This window comes from Salmo salar, chromosome ssa06 (assembly GCF_905237065.1).
Source record: "Salmo salar chromosome ssa06, Ssal_v3.1, whole genome shotgun sequence".
Taxonomy (NCBI): Eukaryota; Metazoa; Chordata; class Actinopteri; order Salmoniformes; family Salmonidae; genus Salmo; species Salmo salar.
In genome coordinates, this window is record NC_059447.1 from 15,245,891 (window position 1) to 15,269,944 (window position 24,054).

Below are 24,054 nucleotides of genomic sequence, written 5' to 3' on the forward strand. Positions count from 1 at the left end.
CGTCAATCCGGTTTCTGAAGGCTTTAGAGAGCCAATGGAAGCCTTAGAAAGTGTCACGTAACAGCACAGATACTGTAATTTTGATAGAGATGCAACAGAAGGACTACAAATTGTCAGACAGGCCACATCCTGCTTGGAATCTTCTCAGGTTTTTGCCTGCCATATGAGTTCTGTTATACTCACAGACACCATTCAAACAGTTTTAGAAACTTTAGAGTGTTTTCTATCCAAATCTACTAATAATATGCATATTCTCATTTCTGGGCAAGAGTAGTAACCAGTACAAATCGGGTTCGTTTTTTTATCCGGCCGTGAAAATACTGCCCCCTATCCCAGACAGGTTAAAGGCCTTCCATAGACTTGATGGTATGGTCACCTTTGGCTAGCAGTGGCAACAGAGACTAGGGCTAAACACAACTTTAAATAGGTAAATACATTTCAGAATTTTCACTCTTCAGTTACTTTTCAAGATCGTAAGAAGTTGTCCGGCCCAATTCACATGAGGCAGACAAGCCCACAGACAGAATTCATTCATTTTGTATCATACACTTCACAAAGTTATCACCAATCTGCTGGACTAAGATAAGTATATTAACAGAATTCGTAATGCGCCAAACAAACCTGAGTGAAATTATCTGTCCAACAACACAAGAGGTTCAGAATCAGTTCTTTACTGTCTCCTCCGCAGTGGTGGAGAGATGAGGGGGGGAGCAATGGAGAATTGAAGGGGGGTGAGGGGGTGGAGAGATAAGGGGGATGAGGAGTGGAGAAATGAGGGGGATGAGAGGTTGGAGAGGTGGAGAGATGAGGGGGGGTGAGGGGGTGGAGAGGTGAGGAGGGATGAAGGGGTGGAGAGATGAGGGGGTGGAGAGGTGAGGGGGAGATGAGGGAGTGGAGAGATGAGGGGATGGAGAGGTAAGGGGATGAGGTGGAGAGATGAGGGGGAGAGGTGAGGGGTTGGAGAGACGAGTCGATGGAGAGATGAGGGCGGTGGGGAACTGAGGGGGAGATAAGGGAGTGGAGAGATGAGGGGTTGGAGAGGTGATGGGGAGGTGAGGGGTTGGAGAGGTGATGGGGTGGAGAGGTGAGGGGGAGATGAGGGGGGTGGAGAGTTGATGGGGTGGCGAAGTGGAGAGCTGAAGGGGGGATGAAGGGGGTGGAGAGGGGGGGGGGGGTACCGGAACTCTATATTAGCCCTGGTGGTGAGTCATTAGGACAGCTTTCATGTGGACAAGGAGGGCTGATGTGAGATTGCAAGGAGAGGTCAGAGAGCAGGGGTTTGGGTCAGAGGTCACACCACAGTGTTGTGGTGGTGTCATTCAGCGTTTCCTGTGTGGTCAGTTCTACAAACGCACTGCTGTAATCCCACTGTGTCGTGGTGGTGTCATTCAAGGTTTCCTGTGTGGTGAGTTCTACAAACGCACTGCTGTAATCCCACTGTGTCGTGGTGGTGTCATTCAGGGTTTCCTGTGTGGTGAGTTCTACAAACGCACTGCAGTAATCCCACTGTGTCGTGGTGGTGTCATTCAGGGTTTCCTGTGTGGTGAGTTCTACAAACGCACTGCAGTAATCCCAACGCGTTGTGGTGGTGTCATTCAGGGTTTCCTGTGTGGTGAGTTCTACAAACGCACTGCAGTAATCCCACTGTGTCGTGTGTTCAAAGAAGGAACAGAACGAGCGTCTATGTAATCAATAAAATGTAATCAAATGTATTTATAATGCCCTTTTTACATTAGCCGATGTCACAAAGTGCTATACAGAAACCCAGACTTAAACACCAAACAGCAAGCAATGCAGATGTAGAAGCACGGTGGCTAGGAAAAACTCCCTAGAAAGGCAGGAACCTAGGAAGAAACCTAGAGAGGAACCAGGCTCTGAGGGGTGACCAGTCCTCTTCTGCTGGTCATCTATAATCTTATTCATTATGATATAAAAGGCCAAACTGATCCTAGATCAGCACTCCTACACTGAAATGTCTTGTGAATATGAACCCTAGTCTGAGCACTCCACCTGTCAGAGACACCAGGACCACGGTAGTGGTCAGGAGGGAGAACACGTTTTGAGAAACATTTTCCATCACTGGTTATTTGGACCAATCATGATTGGGTGAAGGTGGTTCTTAAAGTGTGGTCGGGGCTTTCAAACAATGATTTCAAGCAGAACGTTGTTTTTGGAAGGAGGTGGAGAGGATCAACTTTGGCTGTTAGTTTCCGTTTAGGTGGGTCCAGACTTTGCTAGTCACATAAGTATGTTTCTCTCAACCTCTCCTCCCAGAATCTAATTGAGCATCTGATGCAATTACGCCAGGTTTTTGTTCTGGGTTTTGCGAGATTCTTTCTGACTGGACGTCTATCTGCAACTTCGGATCGTCCTGAATACATCCAAACTATCAGATATGCAGATATAGGCCTGCTAAAAACGTTAGGACCTCAACTTGATGTATTGTGTAGATGTGGGTCAGGTTCTTCCCCATATACGTAACATGTCCTGACAGAAACTAATGTCTCAGCATTGGGTGATGATTTGCATGTCAGCACAGACACGGTCCTTTGAAGAAAAGGATATGCAAAACAACCCGGCTCCTTTTTATATTTAGGACATTTTACCATTTGACAGGAGCATCTGTCATCTGTCAAGCTACAGTGTCCAGAAGAATGGTTGAAAACAACAGTCATATCTCACTCTTTTCATTTCAGAGGCAGAAGGACACATAGCTTGAAGCAGTTTTTTCAGTATTGGAAAATGTCATGCCATGTTTCAGGCTTTTACAGTATTTCTTCAAATCAAGGTTTCCCCCCTGACTCAGCCTGGTCTCATAGACTAGACGTAACATAGTAAACAAATAATAATAATAATAATGATACGAAATGCTCTGAGACCAGGATGCCTGACTAGGGTAACATGCCAGCTCTATATCAGGGTTCAGGTTTTCAGGGTAAACATTGCAGATGCCTGAGAGCAATTCATATTGTGGATGTTTGCGTTAACGGTAGTCTCAGCGAAATGGCGTTGACGCGAGCAGCACTGCAGATATTGAGATGAGCGAGACTCAAGACTTCACTCTAGCACAGTCACACACAGTATCTGCGCATGTGCACGGGTTCGCCTCACACTGTTCACAGCGTGGTAGCCAGGGCACCAAAACAATGGAGAAGTTGAGCCTTAAGCTTCAACGCTCTCAGTTGTTGCAGAAATTGACCCTCTATGTTGTTTACTTTCTGCATCTACGTCATATCGCTGTCTGCCTTTAATGCATGAACACACTGCACGATCATCACCTGTATGTATCACCATGTGTATTTATTTATTTCTTTTTATTTAACCTTTATTTAACTAGGCAAGTCAGTTAAGAACAAATTCTTATTTACAATGACAGCCTACCCCGACCAAACCCGGACGATGCTGGGCCAATTGCGTGCCGCCCTATGGGACTCCCAATCACGGCCGCTGCGCCACTCGGGAGTAATGGTGAAGTTGCCCCTAAACGCTGACCTTGGGTCAGTTTTGCATTTCTCCCACTAATGGTTAGGATTAGGGGAGGGGAAGCTGATCCTAGATCTTTACCTAGGGGAAACACTGTATCATCCCGGCCTGGAGTTATCGCCACCACACTCTCTAGCACTAGAAGAAATGGTTGTAATTGGCCCGTTTAGCACTATGCACAGTTGAATATTGGGTTTTTAATGCTTTTATAAAGCTTTTGCATTGGCCACTGGTTGCTAGGGGTTTAACCAAGCTGCACTTTAAAGAGAGATCTTCAGATGTATTTGGAAGATGGGCAGGGGCTCTGTCAGGAGGATGTTTGTTCCACCATTGGGGTGGAAGCAGTGCTTAATTTGTAAATTGGGAGGTACCTGAACAACAGGTTAGCAGGAGAGGGGAGTGACCTGGGGGCTCTGAGTTACCAGAACGCATGAATTAAAAAAAATCCCCTTTATAATTATTAATTGCATGAATTATCATTGCTTTTGCTTAAGTAGCATAGAGCAGTAGAGGCACTTGCAGAAGTTGCACACATGGGGATCCTTTTTTGTAGTCTAGGGTCCAGGAAAATGTTTGCCTTTTATAAATGCATTTCATGTGATTCTACATCATTTTAGATGACTGGAGACTTTAGCAGAATCTTTTTTAATACTTTACAAATGATCGAAACGACAGTCAGTCGACTTTGACACTGACAAACTGAGAATCTGAGATCAATAAAAAACGACCTTGTCTTGAATCCATCAGCAGCCTAGTCCTGGGTGTGTGGAGGAAATTATACTTTTAAAAAAGCTTTCCGTTTCACTTCCTCACCCAATAATGCAGCAGCTCACTCACCGGGGATGGCCGATGTGCTCATGCCAAAAGATTATCTCTCTTGTTTTACTTTGTCAAACAAAGCTGTTTGCTCAATAGTCCAATTTGGAAGTTGATATCTTGATAGCCTACAGACAGATTATTCTTCTCTTATCATCAGGATCCATTTTCTTTCCAAACTGCGTTTTCCCGTGATTGTATTTGAAATATTGCGAAAGGCCTGTTTTGGCTGCATGCTCTTCACTGACAGATTTTCCTTGCGTTCACGACTGCAGGCATGCCTTTTGACTGGGCTACACACAATCCACAGCCAGGCATTTTTTAAATAAGCTATTTATCCTCTGTGACTCATTTATAGTCCTACACCTGGTCTACTATTCAGAATGAGAGCATGTATTTCTGAACAGACAGCAGTAATTCTGTAACTTTGGAAAATGCATTTCAATGCATCAGGGGTGCTGCGGCACCTTTCCCGTGGCTATGATTCTTTAAGGAAATGAATGACGAAGTGCAACGCTGGAGAGATGAGAGTTGCAGGCTCATGTCTATCAGAGCAGGGAGAGGGAGAGAGACCATAGAAGGTGAATCTCATTCTAGTTCTGTGAGAGATACAGGCGCGCTTCTCTCTCTCACCACAGCAATGGCCACGCATTGTTCTATAGTCTATCGGCTACAATGTTACACAAACCCTAAAGCCGGGCCGGCACAACACTTATCAAATCTTACAATATCAGGCAGATTTTCACATAGAAAATTGCTTTTATTATAATTTTTAAATTGCAAACAGTGACAATTATTGTTCATGCCACGAGAGGTACCGGATCCTGGAAAACGGGTTCCAGAACGAAACAGTCCAGAACTGAGAGGTGACGGATCCTGTTCAAATGAAGCACTGGGTGGAAGGGCCAGAGGTGGCAGAACAAAGTGCTCGGGTTGGGGTGTAGGGTTTGACCATAGACTGAAGGTAGGGAGAGGCGGTTCCCCTTGCTGCTCCATAGACAAGCACCAGGGTCTTGAACTGGATGCGAGCTTCAACTGAGACCCAGTGGAGGGTGTGAAGGAGTGGGGTGATGTGGGACAATTGGTAGAGGTGTGTATGGGGGGAGGGACCCAGGATGACATGTACTGTAAAAGCACACCTGTGACAACTGCTGATGCAAACATGGCTTTATAAATCATTTTGATTGATTGGTTGATTGACCCACCCAGTGATGGCCTCTTTTGCCTGTAGGACAGAGACCCTGGAGTCCAACAGACACCATTTGAGGTACCAGGCTGGGTGAAACAGAAACACATCACATGAATGACAACAGCCAGATGTGACGTATCCGTGTGCCTATTACGCTAACCAGAACCTAACCACATAGTTGTACTGCTACAGTATAATTAAAACATATATATATATTATTTAACCTTTATTTAAATAGGCAAGTCAGTTAAGAACAAATTCTTATTTACAATGACGGCCTACCCCGGCCAAACCCGGGGTAGGCCGGGTTTGGCAGTGCCTTACGCCGCTGCACCACTCGGGAGCATAATCATGGTATATCACTGGGAAATAGGAAATAGAGTTTATAGGAGAGATACCATGAGTGTTCAAAACATGAGGATCACCTGCTCTTTCCATGACATAGACTGACCAGGTGAAAGCTATGATTCCTTATTGATGTCACTTGTTAAATCCACTTCAATCAGTGTAGATGAAGGGGAGGAGACAGGTTAAAGAAGGCTGTTTAATCCTTGAGACATGGATTGTGTATGTGTGCCATTCAGAGGGTGAATGGGCAAGACCAAAGATTTAAGTGCCATTGAGCGGGGTATGGTGGTAGGTGCCAGGCGCACTGGTCAAGTACTGCAAAGCTGCTAGGTTTTTTACGCTCAACAGTTTCCTGTGTATATCAAGAATTGTCCACCACCCAAAGAACATCCAGCCAACTTCACACAACTGTAGGAAGCATTGGAGTCAACTTGGGCCAGCATCCTTGTGGAACGCTTTCGGCACCTTGTAGAGTCCATGCCCCAATGAATTGAAGCTGTTCTGAGGGGAAAGGGGGTGCAACTCAATATTAGGAAGGTGTTCCTAATGTTTGTACACTCGGTGTAATTTATAGGACATATAGAATATAGGATATATTGAATATAGGAGACAGATTATAGGAGATATTGAATATAGGAGACAGATTATAGGAGGTATTGAATATAGGAGATATTGAAAATGGGAGATAGATTATAGAACATATTGATTATAGGAGATAGATTATAGGAGATATTGATTATAGGAGAAATCGATTATAGGAGATATATACTAAAGGAGATATAGATGATAGAATATATAGATTATAGAAGATATATGTTAAAGAACATACAGATTATAGGAGATATAGATTATAGAATATATAGATTATAGGAGATATAGATTATAGAAGATATAGATTATAGGAGATATAGATTATAAGAGATATAAATTATAGAAGATATAGATGATAGAATATATAGATTATAGGAGATATAGTTTATTGAAGATATAGATGATAGAATATATAAATAATAGAATATATAGATTATAGGAGATATAGATTATAAGAGATAGATTATAGAAGATATAGATTATAGGAGATATAGATGATAGAATATATAGATTGCAGAAGATATAGGTAATAGGAGAAATAGATTATAGGAGATATAGATTATTGAAGATATAGATGATAGAATATATAAATAATAGAATATATAGATTATAGGAGATATAGATTATAAGAGATATAGATTATAGAAGATATAGATTATAGGAGATATAGATGATAGAATATATAGATTGTAGAAGATATAGGTAATAGGAGAAATAGATTATAGGAGATATAGATTATTGAAGATATAGATGATAGAAGATATAGATTATAGAAGATATAGATAGTAAAATATATAGGTTATAGAAGATATTGATTATATGAGATATAGATTATAGAATATATACATTTACATTTACGTCATTTAGCGGACGCTCTTATCCAGAGCGACTTATCCAGAGCGACATAAGGTGCAATCACCTTATGATATCCATATAGAAAGGGATATAGTATTTATATATTATGTAGGAGATATAGGATCATCCAAACCCTTCATTTATGCATGGGAAATAAAGTAAAACCCATAAAATACACAATAAGTACTCTTTTATAGTATCTCTCTTCAAACATAAAATACATCATTAAACACACTTTGAATTGAGCTGTGTAGGATGGGACAAATTGACAAGCTCCTAACATTCACCTCCAGACATGAAAGTGCACCTGTTATACTGCCCCATTCAATTCAAGCCAACGCAAAGGAGCAGTAGTGAAACCCAAGCTAGGGTCAATAGGAAGAGCAGCAGGGTAGCCGAATTAAGGGCAAACTTTCTTTCTCATGGGGAGGGAGGAAGGGAGAGGGAATTCAAGCCTCTTTTGGTCTCCCTCCTTGGCAGGAAATCGAATAAAACAAAGAGGGAATAGAGCGAGGTGATTTACCAACCTGTCTTGACATCAGAGTGGAAATAAACCAGAGCTGCTGGAAACAGGTTGGCCTGGAGGAGAAGAGGGTGGTTATTACACACGTGGCACAGAAAGCACGGCGCAACACTCTCACATCACAGAGACATCACAACTGGAGCTGGCCTGGGAGGCACACTGCCTGTAGCATACAGTACACAGCTGCTGCTTGGCCTTGTCCTGTATATGGAGGACCAGGAACTGTGAATACACGCCGGCTGATGTCATAAAACACTTAAAAGTGTTTAAAAAAGTGTTGAACTTTTTTTCCGTTAAAGTGTTGAGACTTAAAAAGCAGAGTGTAATGTGACTGGCTGGGAACACTATGGCTTGTTATGAATGACTTCTCTCTGAGAGAGAGAGAGGGGGGGGGTGGAGAGGTAGAGAGAGAGAGAGAAAGGGGGGTATGGAGAGGGAGAGAGAGAGAGAGAGAGAGAGAGAGAGAGAAAGGGGGGGTGGAGAGGAAGAGAGAGAGAGAGAAAGAGGGGGGGTGGAGAGGAAGATAGAGAGAGACAGAGAGACAGATAAAGAGAGAAAGACAGGGAGAAAGACAGAGAGAGACAGAGAGAGAGAGACCAAGAGAGAGACAGAGTTGAAGTGAGGTTTTGACCTTACATTAGGTTGCATGCACGGTACTCCATCCTGCTCTAACACTCTCTCCTTCTCCAAGTGCTTAGCCACTCATGTCCAGACTCAAAATGTAAACCCCCTCCAAGAACAGCAACAGAGCAGATCCAATCTCAACGAGCTGTAATTTAAAAAACGTCTACCCTGGAAATACAACAATAAATTTGCGAAGGCCTTCAAAAGAGCCGCCTGTGCTCTTACCTTTTTGTACATAAAACAAAAGTACCGCTTGTTCTGAGACCACTTCAATCGCTCCCCCCTACGATGGAAAACACATCTAACAACACACTGAGACAAAGACCATGAGATGTAGAGAGAGAAGACAGGAGAGGGAAGAGAGAAAGGCCTCCTTTGAATTTGATTTATGGAGGATTTTATGGTATCAGACTAGGAGGGCTGTTGACTGAACAAGCGCTTTCTCATTTTTTTAGGCCTGTGTGTGTGTGTGTGTGTGTGTGTGTGTGTGTGTGTGTGTGTGTGTGTGTGTGTGTGTGTGTGTGTGTGTGTGTGTGTGTGTGTGTGTGTGTGTGTGTGTGTGTGTGTGTGTGTGTGTGTGTGTGTGTGTGTGTGTGTGTGTGTGTGTGTGTGTGTGTGTGTGTGTGTGTGTGTATGTGTGTGTGTGTGTGTGGCTGGCTGGCTGGCTGGCTGGCTGGCTGGCTTGCAGCAGTGATGTCTTACTGTGGTGTTTTGTGTGAGAGAGATAGAGAGAGAGAGACAGTCAGAGAGAGGTGACCAAATGAGCACCATGCCAGACAGTGACGAGCGTTGGAACAACATCACTCCTCCTTTGAGGTCCTCCAGATGAAAGAACACACATATGTCCTAATATGTACACCATACATGTAGCATGTCGTCTTTGTGTGATGTCTGATGTTGCATGTATGTCCCAATATGTGCACTGTGCTGACTTCTGAAGACCACTGGTGCCACTTACCCTGATCCACCAGGATGAACTGGAGGTGAATCTCAAAAGTATTTTCCTTGAATTCTTACTTCCTCTCTCCTTGCCTCCGTCTCAAAATGACAGAGGGAAGCGAGGGGAGAGAGAGGGAAGCGAGGGGGAAGCGAGGGGAGAGAGAGGGAAGAGAGGGAAGCGAGGAAAGAGAGAGGGAAGTGAGGAAAAAGAGAGGGAATTGAGAAAAGAGAGAGGGAATTGAGGAAAGAGAGAGGGAAGGGAGGAAAGAGAGAGGGAATTGAGGAAAGAGAGAGGGAAGCGAGGAAAGAGAGAGGGAAGCGAGGAAAGAGAGAGGGAAGGGAGGAAAGAGAGAGGGAAGGGAGGAAAGAGAGAGAGAATTGAGGAAAGAGAGAGGGAATTGAGGAAAGAGAGAGGGGAGGGAGGAAAGAGAGAGGGAAGGGAGGAAAGAGAGAGAGAATTGAGGAAAGAGAGAGGGAATTGAGGAAAGAGAGAGGGAACTGAGGAAAGAGAGAGGGGAGTGAGAAAAGAGAGAGGGAAGCGAGGAAAGAGAGAGGGAACTGAGGAAAGAGAGAGGGAAAGTGAGGAAAGAGAGAGGAAAAGGGAGGAAAGAGAGAGGGAAGTGAGGAAAGAGAGAGGGACGTGAGGAAAGAGAGAGGGAAGTGAGGAAAGAGAGAGGGAAGTGAGAAAAGAGAGAGGGAAGCGAGGAAAGAGAGAGGGAAGTGAGAAAAGAGAGAGGGAACTGAGGAAAGAGAGAGGGAACTGAGGAAAGAGAGATGGACGTGAGGAAAGAGAGATGGAAGCAAGGAAATAGAGAGGGAAGCGAGGGAAGCAAGAGGAAGCAAGAGGGAATTGAGGAAAGAGAGAGGGAAGCGAGGAAAGAGAGAGGGACGTGAGGAAAGCAAGAGGGAAGTGAGAGGGAATTGAGGAAAGAGAGAGGGGCGTGAGGAAAGAGAGAGGGAAGCGAGGAAAGAGAGAGGGAAGTGAGGAAATAGAGAGGGAAGTGAGGAAATAGAGAGGGAAGCGAGGAAAGAGAGAGGGAAGCGAGGAAAGAGAGAGGGAAGTGAGGAAAGAGAGAGGGAAGTGAGGAAATAGAGAGGGAAGTGAGGAAAGAGAGAGGGAAGCGAGGAAAGAGAGAGGGAAGCGAGGAAAGAGAGAGGGAAGTGAGGAAAGAGAGAGGGAAATGAGGAAAGCATTGGATGAGAACATGAAAGGAGAACATCAATGCTTCCCTCTGAGGATTAGAGGAAGCAACGAGAGAATACGTGAGGAATCAAATAAAATATTTTAGAAATTCACCCACAGGAAGTGACTATAAGCTGGACACACTGCTTTCATCCATTGGATGACCAGCTACACCAAAAGCTTGGGTGGATATTACAATTTTACACTCCATGGTCTGAGGAGACTCAGAACAGGAAATCAATGGGATACAACCAATATCCTGCATCCTGATTCTGGCAAGAGGGACAGGGCAGGCCATGACTGAGTGACCCAAGAGAAAAGGCCAGGTGTCCCCAAGGCACAAGACAAGCCCTCCTCCCGCCAGTACTGATCCTGCCCACCAATGGCTTCATAAAGCTATGACCCTCAGGCACAGTGATCTTAACCAGTGGTGTGTAAAGCTGGGTGGGATGGAAGGGAATGGGGGGTGGGGGGGGGATAGATGGATGAGGGGATGGATGGATGGGAGGATGAGGGATGAGTGCTGGGGAGACAATAGCTGCCGGATCATGAGACTTCAATATAAAGTTAAAAGGGAATATTTATAGTTTGAAACAAAAACATGTGGAGGGACATGGTGCTCTATAGAAACAGAGGTATGGGCAATGGAACCATATGGTATAAAAACCCATCAGACTATATGTCTGGTCTGTTCACATTGACTGGTTTGTATCGTGCCATACAGTACACCAAAAAACTGTTAATAAAACAAGTAGCGATTATCTTAATCGTAGGAGTGATAATGCAAGGCAACAGAAATGTGTTTTCGTTTTAGGACCTCTAAAGTGCACTGCTGTTTTCTATTTTCTGGCCTGGATGAAGGCCCTTCCAAAGGCCACAGCTCTCAGCAGAGACATGCTGCACAGTGATGGGATTATATGTATCAACTAATAAAGAGAATACAACGAAGCACAAATGTTCAGACACACCCCTTACTTATTTCATCTTCTGTGAGGTTAGGGGGGAAATGTTACCGTCTCTTAAATCAAAACATGCCGAACCCCTCCATGTGGAACTCTGACGAACACACAGAGAGAGAGAGACATACACACAGACAGGAGGGAGACCTGAGTTGTGGATATCTCAATTGAAGAAAGATTTGGGCAAGGACATACGATTAATTGTCAAAGTAAACATAGACGTCTCAGAGAGGAATTAGTGAGTGACGATAGCCTTTTTAGTGGTGGATGATGGAAAAGTAGTTTGATGGTTTGGTTTGAGGTGATACCCCCTGGTGGTCAGCAGAGCATCAACAAGGTGCTCCCACATTACATACACAGTGAATCATCCATCTTTCATAGACGGCACCATTTTGATACCAACATTAGCATAATATGTCTGCGATGGCTGGGTTGGACGGGATGACAGGGATTGTGGTTGGTTGGAGAACTGTTGAGTTAACATGTTTTTACGTTTTAGTCATTTAGCAGACGTTCTTATCCAGAGCAAAAATGAGTGCATCCATTTTCATACTTTTTTCCTACTGAGATTGTGAATATACTTGATGAGTTGATTATTACTGTCCATCATTTAGGTTATCATTCTTCAGTGTTAAAGGCCCTGTGCTGTCAACAACCTGATTTTACTGTGGTTTCTATATATTTTCACACTATGAGGTTACAACAATAGCGTGAAAATGATGATAATGCCCTTTTAGTGTAAGAGCTGTGTGAAAAGACTGCCGTCTGTTTTGGTGGGATGGAGTTTTGGCCTGCCTGCTGATATTCTTGGTTGAGAAATTGCTAATTTCTAAGAAGCAATTGTTTTTTTTTGTTGACAATTTTAATTGGAAACATTCACAGTAAGGTACTTAATTATTACCCAGAAATGATTTGATATTGAGATAAAAATGAACCTTTAAAAGGTACTCAACTATGTAACATAGTTGATAGAGATGATATCTGATAGAGATGATTAACTCTTTATATGTACAGTGATAGAGATGATGATTAACTCTATATGTACAGGGATAGAGATGATGATTAACTCTTTATATGTACAGGGATAGAGATGATGATTAACTCTTTATATGTACAGGGATAGAGATGATGATTAACTCTTTATATGTACAGGGATAGAGATGATGATTAACTCTTTATATGTACAGTGATAGAGATGATGATTAACTCTATATGTACAGGGATAGAGATGATGATTAACTCTTTATATGTACAGGGATAGAGATGATGATTAACTCTTTATATGTACAGTGATAGAGATGATATCTGATAGAGATGATTAACTCTATATGTACAGGGATAGAGATGATGATTAACTCTTTATATGTACAGGGATAGAGATGATGATTAACTCTTTATATGTACAGTGATAGAGATGATGATTAACTCTATATGTACAGGGATAGAGATGATGATTAACTCTTTATATGTACAGGGATAGAGATGATGATTAACTCTTTATATGTACAGTGATAGAGATGATATCTGATAGAGATGATTAACTCTATATGTACAGGGATAGAGATGATGATTAACTCTTTATATGTACAGTGATAGAGATGAAATCTGATAGAGATGATATCTAATAGAGATGATAAACTCTTTATATATACAGTAATAGAGATGATATCTGATAGAGATGATTAACTCTTTATATACAGTGTCACAGGCCGGCTCATAGCCTGTGGCAAAAATGAGGGGACATGAACAACAGGTATAGGCCAATCAAAAGGTTCTTTATTGTAAACCAAAAAACTATTAACTTTAAACAAAGAAAAAGGAATGAGGTGTGGAAATGTCATAATGTAGGGTGTATGTAAAGTGCATGGATGCATGAATATGTGTGTGTGAACATGACTGAATGGAAACTAAGTAAACCTACAAAGGAAAAAACAAAACAGGATCATACCTGGAGGAGCAGGGAGAGAGAGAGAGAGAGAAGAGTGGTTAGTGAAGCAGTTTAATACCCTGAGCCCAGGTGGCTCCAATCACGCCAGCTCCAATCACTAACGACCCTCCTCTGCCTGCAAGAGGAACCGCCCCTGCACTGCAGAGGAGGAGCCGTGACAACAGTGATAGAGCTGATATCTGATAGAGATGATATCTGATAGAGATGATGATTAAGTCTTTATATGTAGAGTGATAGAGATGATATCTGATAGAGATGATGATTAACTCTTTATATGTACAGTGATAGAGATGATATCTGATAGAGATGATGATTAAGTCTTTATATATACAGTGATAGAGATGATATCTGATCGAGATGATGATTAACTCTTTATATGTAGAGTGATAGAGATGATATCTGATAGAGATGATGATTAACTCTTAGTTGATAGAGATGATATCTGATAGAGATGATGATTAACTCTATATATACAGTGATAGAGATGATATCTGATAGAGATGATGATTAACTCTAAATGTACAGTGAATGCAACAATGTGTTGGTTTGTGTTAATGTTCAACTGTTTACAAAAAATTATCCCCTATTCCTTACAGAGCCCTGTGAGCCCTGGTCAAATGTAGTGCACTATATAGGGAACAGGGAGCCATTTAAAAAAAAAAAACATTTTTACACCCTCTAGCTTGTGAATGAAATATCTTCAGTGTAGGACCCAGCTGACCCAGGTGCAGAAGACGCCAACAGGACATGTACACCGCTTTTTGAGGTTAGGAAACGTTGTGTTGGCTGACAGTAGCTCTATCTTCTTCCTCCATCTCGCCTGGTCGGAGAGCTATATTCACATCAGGATGAAGGCCAGATGCTCACCAACAATGTAATAATAAAGCCATCTCTGATACTGAGAGGGGAAACAGAACCTGTCCACCTACAGCTGAGTAAACCCTTTCAATCTTAAAGGGTACAGACAGGATTTTTGAGATTTGAAAGCTCAGAAAATGTGGTAGTGATAGAGATGGACAAACATGGTAACGTTTGAATGGCAGACTTCCTTTTGTTGTCTCACTATAGCGTTTGAAGTCCGGCGAGAGGGAGACCAGAGTGAAATCGTAGCAAACTGTCTTCAATTCTGGCACTTTCTAGGGTTGATAACATCTCCTAGGCGAGATTCACAGAGGACTGAGCCTCTCTTCGACAACATTCTGTGGGCTAACAACTTCGAAACGAAACGTGCAGTGGAAAACTGGTGCCTTGTCTTTGCGGAGGATCTCACATTGTCTCCTTGAGCCAGTTGTGTGGTAGCTCTCAGCAATAAGATAAGCTCAGGGCCAGTTTCCTCCGCTGCCTGTAAATATGGCCTAATCACCCGGCAGTGTGACTGCGGAGGCAGATGTTGTGATGGCGCTCCGCTCCGCTGCAGTCACTCTGTGATCGGTTTGCATGTTTACTCAGTTTGCATTCATCTGTGCTACGTCCTTTCCCCAATTGTAACCAGTCGCCAGCCTAGAGTCTGCTGGCGTTTTACAAAGCCCGGCCTCTTCCAGCATGTGGAAACCATGCTCTTTGGCCTTTGTGTATTTCGTGACTGCACACAAGCAAATAAAAACAAGTGAGGATGTATGCATGAGCTGTACACAGAGGAGAGAACTGGGCACTGGATCTAAACAGAGGAGAGAGGGAGGGAGAGTACAAGGAGAGTAACATAACGCTATACTTTGATCTGCTAATTACTGTGGAAAATAACCTGGCAGACAGGGCTTTTTACGTTTTACAGCATTACCCACATTTTCCACCTTAAACTGACAAATCCTCTCAACACTAAACAATAATACAAACGTTTTAACAGAAATGCAACAGGTGTATTCCTGTAACGTGCATATTGTTTTGGAAATGACTCAACCATCCACCCATTCATTACTACATCCACCTCTTTAAGAGAACATTAACACAGTCAATCCAACAGAAGATCCAACAAATGACATTACAGAATACACTTAGTAGCCTTAAAAGACATTTACATCTGATCTTCCTGGAGTTAAAGCAGATAATATATTTAAAAATAAACAAATGTCATAGTATGAACCATTATAAAACCTTTCTATTTTTGATCCTGGGTGTCGTGCTGTAACTCTTGAACTGTTACAGTGAATGAGGCTGTCCTAATATGGATACCGTAAACTGGCATTTTTATCTTGCGAAGACTTTTGTGGTCCTATGACACATAACTACCTGCACCTTGGTGATGCCTTTAATTACAGCTAGAGGAGCAGAACAATAGAGCCTGGGCTGAGTGGATGCTGTCACCTTTAATGAGGGGCTTGGTGAAAAGCAGGCGGCCGCGTCGGCGCCACCAAAGGACTGCTTCCTCCATCCACCTCCATTGGACCACAGTGGTCCCGCAGGGATTTGATGGGCCAAGGGCGTGCACTCAGCACAGACCATCAGTCGCCCACCGCGAGGGGTTGTGGTGGCTGCGGTGACTTCAGTGGCTCTCACTGTGCGAAAGGGGGAATGGAGAACACAGGGTGACGCGCCGCACCCCGTGTGTTGAGGGAGAGGTCATAGGCTCACCGCAGTAGCACTGAGCAGGGTGCCGTGGAGGGAGTGGTCGTCTGTCAACACTGCCCACTGGGGCACACAAAATAGGGTTCAACACAGTGAGAACTAAGAAGACCAGGAAAACCCCGACTCACCAGCTGGTGCACTCTCTCTTTTTTTCTCTCGCTCTCTCTCTCTCTCTCTCTTTCTCTCTCTCTCTTAGACTTTCTTTCGCTCTCTCTCTCTCTCTTTTTCTCTCTAACTCTCTCTCTCTCTCTATTTCTCTCTATTTCTCTCTCTCTCTCTCTCTCTCTCTCTCTCTCTCTCCCTAACTCTCTCTCTTTCTCTCTCTCTTTCTCTAACTCTCTCTCTCTCTCTCTCTCTCTCTCTCTCTCTCTCTCTCTCTCTCTCTCTCTCTCTCTCTCTCTCGATGTGTAGAGAGAATAGACTACTCTAAGACACAATAATAATAACACGTAGTTCTACTTTGAACAAAGACACACAAATCCACATGCCAATGACAATGACATGTTACACAAGGGGGAAAACAATGACAACCGTGAAGTCCAGGCCCTATATTTAAGAGAGGGAGGGTACATGGGCTCACGGTTTCACATGGAGTACTCCGCCCCCAAACCTCATTCCAATTGCTTTGATTCTTTATTCATCCTCCTGCTTTCTTTCCTCTCCCCCCACCTCCCTCCACCCTTAAGGCCAGCTGATGGAAGCTCTTTTGTCCACCAGCACCCAGGCAACAACATCAAAGGGTTGCCGGGTGGAAATGCGGAGTGGCCGAAAAACAAAACAAAACCAATAAACTGGAAGAAGTCCCAGAGGGGATGGGAGATATTCACAACAGGACCTCAGAGAAAGGAGCTGGAGAAATAACGAAGGAGGAATGAATAGGAGAAGGGAGAGAGAGAGAGAAAGAGAGCAAGAGAGAGAGAAAGAGAAAGAGTAACAGAGAAAGAGAGAGAGTAACAGAGAAAGAGAGAGCGAGAGAGGAAATACTAGCAGTAGCACATCCTGTAAGGCTCTTTAACTGTCATTAGTAACACATTCATCATCATCATTACCAAACACACAAAGGTGAAGGGTTATCCTCAGGTTAATGACAACAATAAACACAAAGACCAGACCCACATTCTACTATGTGTACACCGCCATTATGCTGACTGCTTTGTTGGTGATCATCAAAGCTCATTCTAGGAGATGGTGAAAGACCTGACTTCACTGTTCAGCACAGTTTCCTCATTCACTGGGATCTCAATAGGGGAGTAGCAACTGCTACACAGACCGTTTCACTCACTCTCTGCTGTGGAACAAAGTCATGGTTCAGGAATGAATACAACACTAACTTTGATCTAGGTGACATCCTTGAAGCTAAATGAGAGCTGATGTGTTTACAGCCAGTCTGGCTATTCTAGTTCTGTGCTCCACCAACAGCAACGCCAGTCGACGCAGTGTGTGTGTCCGTGTGTGTGTGTGTGTGTGGGGGAGCGCGTGTATGTGTCTGTGTGCATGCATGCGTGCGTGCTTGAGTGCCTTTGAGTGTGTGTGTGTGTACGTGCGTGTGTGTGTGTGTGTGAGACGGAGAGAGAGAAAGGGTGTGTGTGTGTTTGTGTGTGTACGTTCGTGTGTGCCTTTCATCCCTACACACTGTGGAAACCCTGTAGTCTCATGCGGCGTGACAACACGAATCCTCAAAGACTTTGTACACACAAAGTACCCTCCACCACAACAACACTGTCTCTATAGACTGGGGTATCTTCCACCACTATGACACTGTCTCTACAGACTGGGGTATCCTCCACCACAACAACACTGTCTCTACAGACTGGGGTATCCTCCACCACAACAACACTGTCTCTACAGACTGGGGTACCCTCCACCACAACAACACTGTCTCTACAGACTGGGGTATCCTCCACCACAACAACACTGTCTTTACAGACTGGGGTATCCTCCACCACTATGACACTGTCTCTACAGAGTGGGGTATCCTCCACCACAACAACACTGTCTCTACAGACTGGGGTATCCTCCACCACTATGACACTGTCTCTACAGACTGGGGTATCCTCCACCACAACAACACTGTCTCTATAGACTGGGGTATCCTCCACCACAACAACACTGTCTCTATAGCCTGGGGTATCCTCCACTACAACAACACTGTCTCAATAGACTGGGGTACCCTCCACCACAACAACACTGTCTCTACAGACTGGGGTATCCTCCACCACAACAACACTGTCTCTATAGACTGGGGTACCCTCCACCACAACAACACTGTCTCTACAGACTGGGGTATCCTCCACCACAACAACACTGTCTCTACAGACTGGGGTACCCTCCACCACAACAACACTGTCTCTACAGACTGGGGTATCCTCCACCACAACAACACTGTCTCTACAGACTGGGGTACCCTCCACCACAACAACACTGTCTCTATAGCCTGGGGTATCCTCCACTACAACAACACTGTCTCAATAGACTGGGGTATCCTCCACCACAACAACACTGTCTCTACAGACTGGGGTATCCTCCACCACAACAACACTGTCTCTACAGACTGGGGTATCCTCCACCACAACAACAATACTGTCTCTACAGACTGGGGTATCCTCCTCCACCACAACAACACTGTCTCTATAGACTGGGGTACCCTCCACCACAACAACACTGTCTCTACAGACTGGGGTATCCTCCACCACAACAACACTGTATCTATAGACTGGGGTATCCTCCACCACTATGACACTGTCTCTATAGACTGGGGTAGCCTCCTCCACCACAACAACACTGTCTCTACAGACTGGGGTACCCTCCACCACAACAACACTGTCTCTACAGACTGGGGTATCCTCCACCACAACAACACTGTCTCTACAGACTGGGGTACCCTCCACCACAACAACACTGTCTCTACAGACTGGGGTATCCTCCACCACAACAACACTGTGTCTATAGACTGGGGTATCCTCCACCACTATGACACTGTCTCTATAGACTGGGGTATCCTCCACCACAACAACACTGTCTCTACAGACTGGGGTATCCTCCACCACTATGACACTGTCTCTACAGACTGGGGTACCCTCCACCACAACAACACTGTCTCTACAGACTGGGGTATCCTCCACCACAACAACACTGTCTCTACAGACTGGGGTATCCTCCACCACAACAACACTGTCTCTACAGACTGGGGTATCTTCCACCACAACAACACTGTCTCTATAGACTGGGGTATCCTCCACCACAACAACACTGTCTCTACAGACTGGGGTAGCCTCCACGACAACAACACTGTCTCTACAGACTGGGGTATCTTCCACCACAACAACACTGTCTCTATAGCCTGGGGTATCCTCCACTACAACAACACTGTCTCAATAGACTGGGGTACCCTCCACCACAACAACACTGTCTCTACAGACTGGGGTATCCTCCACCACAACAACACTGTCTCTATAGACTGGGGTACCCTCCACCACAACAACACTGTCTCTACAGACTGGGGTACCCTCCACCACAACAACACTGTCTCTACAGACTGGGGTACCCTCCACCACAACAACACTGTCTCTACAGACTGGGGTATCCTCCACCACAACAACACTGTCTCTACAGACTGGGGTACCCTCCACCACAACAACACTGTCTCTATAGCCTGGGGTATCCTCCACTACAACAACACTGTCTCAATAGACTGGGGTATCCTCCACCACAACAACACTGTCTCTACAGACTGGGGTATCCTCCACCACAACAACACTGTCTCTACAGACTGGGGTATCCTCCACCACAACAACAATACTGTCTCTACAGACTGGGGTATCCTCCTCCACCACAACAACACTGTCTCTATAGACTGGGGTACCCTCCACCACAACAACACTGTCTCTACAGACTGGGGTATCCTCCACCACAACAACACTGTGTCTATAGACTGGGGTATCCTCCACCACTATGACACTGTCTCTATAGACTGGGGTAGCCTCCTCCACCACAACAATACTGTCTCTACAGACTGGGGTACACTCCACCACAACAACACTGTCTCTACAGACTGGGGTATCCTCCACCACAACAACACTGTCTCTACAGACTGGGGTACCCTCCACCACAACAACACTGTCTCTACAGACTGGGGTATCCTCCACCACAACAACACTGTGTCTATAGACTGGGGTATCCTCCACCACTATGACACTGTCTCTATAGACTGGGGTATCCTCCACCACAACAACACTGTCTCTACAGACTGGGGTATCCTCCACCACTATGACACTGTCTCTACAGACTGGGGTACCCTCCACCACAACAACACTGTCTCTACAGACTGGGGTATCCTCCACCACAACAACACTGTCTCTACAGACTGCGGTATCCTCCACCACAACAACACTGTCTCTACAGACTGGGGTATCTTCCACCACAACAACACTGTCTCTATAGACTGGGGTATCCTCCACCACAACAACACTGTCTCTACAGACTGGGGTATCCTCCACCACAACAACACTGTCTCTACAGACTGGGGTATCCTCCACCACTATGACACTGTCTCTACAGACTGGGGTATCCTCCACCACAACAACACTGTCTCTACAGACTGGGGTAGCCTCCACGACAACAACACTGTCTCTACAGACTGGGGTTTCTTCCACCACTATGACACTGTCTCTATAGACTGGGGTATCCTCCACCACAACAACACTGTCTCTACAGACTGGGGTATCCTCCACCACAACAACACTGTCTCTACAGACTGGGGTATCCTCCACCACAACAACACTGTCTCTATAGACTGGGGTATCCTCCACCACAACAACACTGTCTCTACAGACTGGGGTATCCTCCACCACTATGACACTGTCTCTACAGACGGGTATCCTCCACCACAACAACACTGTCTCTACAGACTGGGGTATCCTCCACCACTATAACACTGTCTCTACAGACTGGGGTATCCTCCACCACTATGACACTGTCTTTACAGACTGGGGTATCCTCCACCACAACAACACTGTCTCTACAGACTGGGGTACCCTCCACCACAACAACACTGTCTCTACAGACTGGGGTATCCTCCACCACAACAACACTGTCTCTACAGACTGGGGTATCCTCCACCACTATGACACTGTCTCTACAGAGTGGGGTATCCTCCACCACAACAACACTGTCTCTACAGACTGGGGTATCCTCCACCACAACAACAGTGTCTCTACAGACTGGGGTATCCTCCACCACATGACACTGTCTCTACAGACTGGGGTACCCTCCACCACAACAACACTGTCTCTACAGACTGGGGTATCCTCCACCACAACAACACTGTCTCTACAGACTGGGGTATCCTCCACCACAACAACACTGTCTCTACAGACTGGGGTATCTTCCACCACAACAACACTGTCTCTATAGACTGGGGTATCCTCCACCACAACAACACTGTCTCTACAGACTGGGGTAGCCTCCACGACAACAACACTGTCTCTACAGACTGGGGTATCTTCCACCACAACAACACTGTCTCTACAGACTGGGGTATCCTCCACCACAACAACACTGTCTCTACAGACTGGGGTATCCTCCACCACTATGACACTGTCTCTACAGACTGGGGTATCCTCCACCACAACAACACTGTCTCTACAGACTGCGGTATCCTCCACCACAACAACACTGTCTCTATAGACTGGGGTATCCTCCACCACAACAACACTGTCTCTACAGACTGGGGTATCCTCCACCACTATGACACTGTCTCTACAGACTGGGGTATCCTCCACCACAACAACACTGTCTCTACAGACTGGGGTATCCTCCACCACTATGACACTGTCTCTACAGACTGGGGTATCCTCCACCACTATGACACTGTCTTTACAGACTGGGGTATCCTCCACCACAACAACACTGTCTCTACAGACTGGGGTACCCTCCACCACAACAACACTGTCTCTACAGACTGGGGTATCCTCCACCACAACAACACTGTCTCTACAGACTGGGGTATCCTCCACCAATATGACACTGTCTCTACAGAGTGGGGTATCCTCCACCACAACAACACTGTCTCTACAGACTGGGGTATCCTCCACCACAACAACACTGTCTCTACAGACTGGGGTATCCTCCACCACAACAACACTGTCTCTACAGACTGGGGTATCCTCCACCACAACAACACTGTCTCTATAGACTGGGGTATCCTCCACCACAACAACACTGTCTCTACAGACTGGGGTATCCTCCACCACTATGACACTGTCTCTACAGACTGGGGTATCCTCCACCACAACAACACTGTCTCTACAGACTGGGGTATCCTCCACCACTATGACACTGTCTCTACAGACTGGGGTATCCTCCACCACTATGACACTGTCTTTACAGACTGGGGTATCCTCCACCACAACAACACTGTCTCTACAGACTGGGGTATCCTCCACCACAACAACACTGTCTCTACAGACTGGGGTATCCTCCACCACAACGACACTGTCTCTACAGACTGGGGTATCCTCCACCACAACAACACTGTCTCTACAGACTGGGGTATCCTCCACCACTCTGACACTGTCTCTACAGACTGGGGTATCCTCCACCACAACAACACTGTCTCTACAGACTGGGGTATCCTCCACCACTATGACACTGTCTCTACAGACTGGGGTATCCTCCACCACAGCAACACTGTCTCTACAGACTGGGGTATCCTCCACCACTATGACACTGTCTCTACAGACTGGGGTATCCTCCACCACAACAACACTGTCTCTACAGACTGGGGTATCCTCCACCACAACAACACTGTCTCTATAGACTGGGGTATCCTCCACCACAACAACACTGTCTCTACAGACTGGGGTATCCTCCACCACAACAACACTGTCTCTACAGACTGGGATATCCTCCACCACTACTACACTGTTTTTACAGACAGGCACCAGATCTGTGTCCCAAATGGCAGTCAATTCCCTATGTGGTGCACTACCGGGGCCCATAGGGCTCTGATCAAAAGCGGTACACTATATAGGGAATAAGGTGCTATTTGGGATGCAGTCACAGTGACAGAGGAGACACTACTCTACAGCCTGTAATTAAAACTGTACGACCTCAGAAGAAGCCCAACCATCACCAGTCACTAATGCCAGGCTTCATTCCAAGGCCTGGCAGGAGGCTTAATGCTAACTCTGTGTGCCCATAGGCCCAGTGATGTGGACAGAGAGGAGGACGTTAGATATTTAGACTACAAAGAAAGCCTGCTACACATCCCCCATTTTTGATTAGAGGTGTTCACTTTGTGCGTCCCAAACGGCACCCCACTCCATAGGGAATAGGGTGCTGTCTGGGACGCAGCCACTGTCCCCCTGGGAAGTCTAAGTGGATTGACTGTGGGTTAGACCAAATCAGACATACTAACTTGGAGTCATTTAGGCTAAATCCCCCTGTATTGACTGGCTCATGGGTTACAGGAAAGTGCCTATAAGGGCCAATGACAGGACAGGAACACGCCTATAAGAGCCAATGAGAGGACAAGATAGTGTCAATAAGAGCCAATGATAGGGAAGGTTAATGTAGTTTCTGTAAGGAGAGCATGTTGTGTGATCAAGGGGGTGACCACATCAAACGGTTTGGCTGAAGAAAACCACTGCTTGAGAAACAAGGCGCTTCCTCTGTCACGGAGGAGAGGAGAGGAGGTGTTGTTTCGTAGGGCGGACCGGCCCATGTTAACCACCGTACTCTCAGGAGACAGACAGACGGATGGTAATAAGAGACTTCTGACCACACTGGTCCTCCGTAGCTCAGTTGGTAGAGGCTGGCGTTTTCAATGCAAGGAGAGAGGGTTCGATTCCCAGGATCTGCTAAATGACTTTTTTTATTATAAATAGGGCTGGCAAACAATAAAAAATGGTACTTGAGTTTATCGCAGGATTTGCTGTGATTAATGATGATCAATTGCAAATTCAGAATTTGCTCAAATTAAGCTGGAATTTCGGATTTTTTAAACAAAAAGCATTACAATAATATTGACGTCTT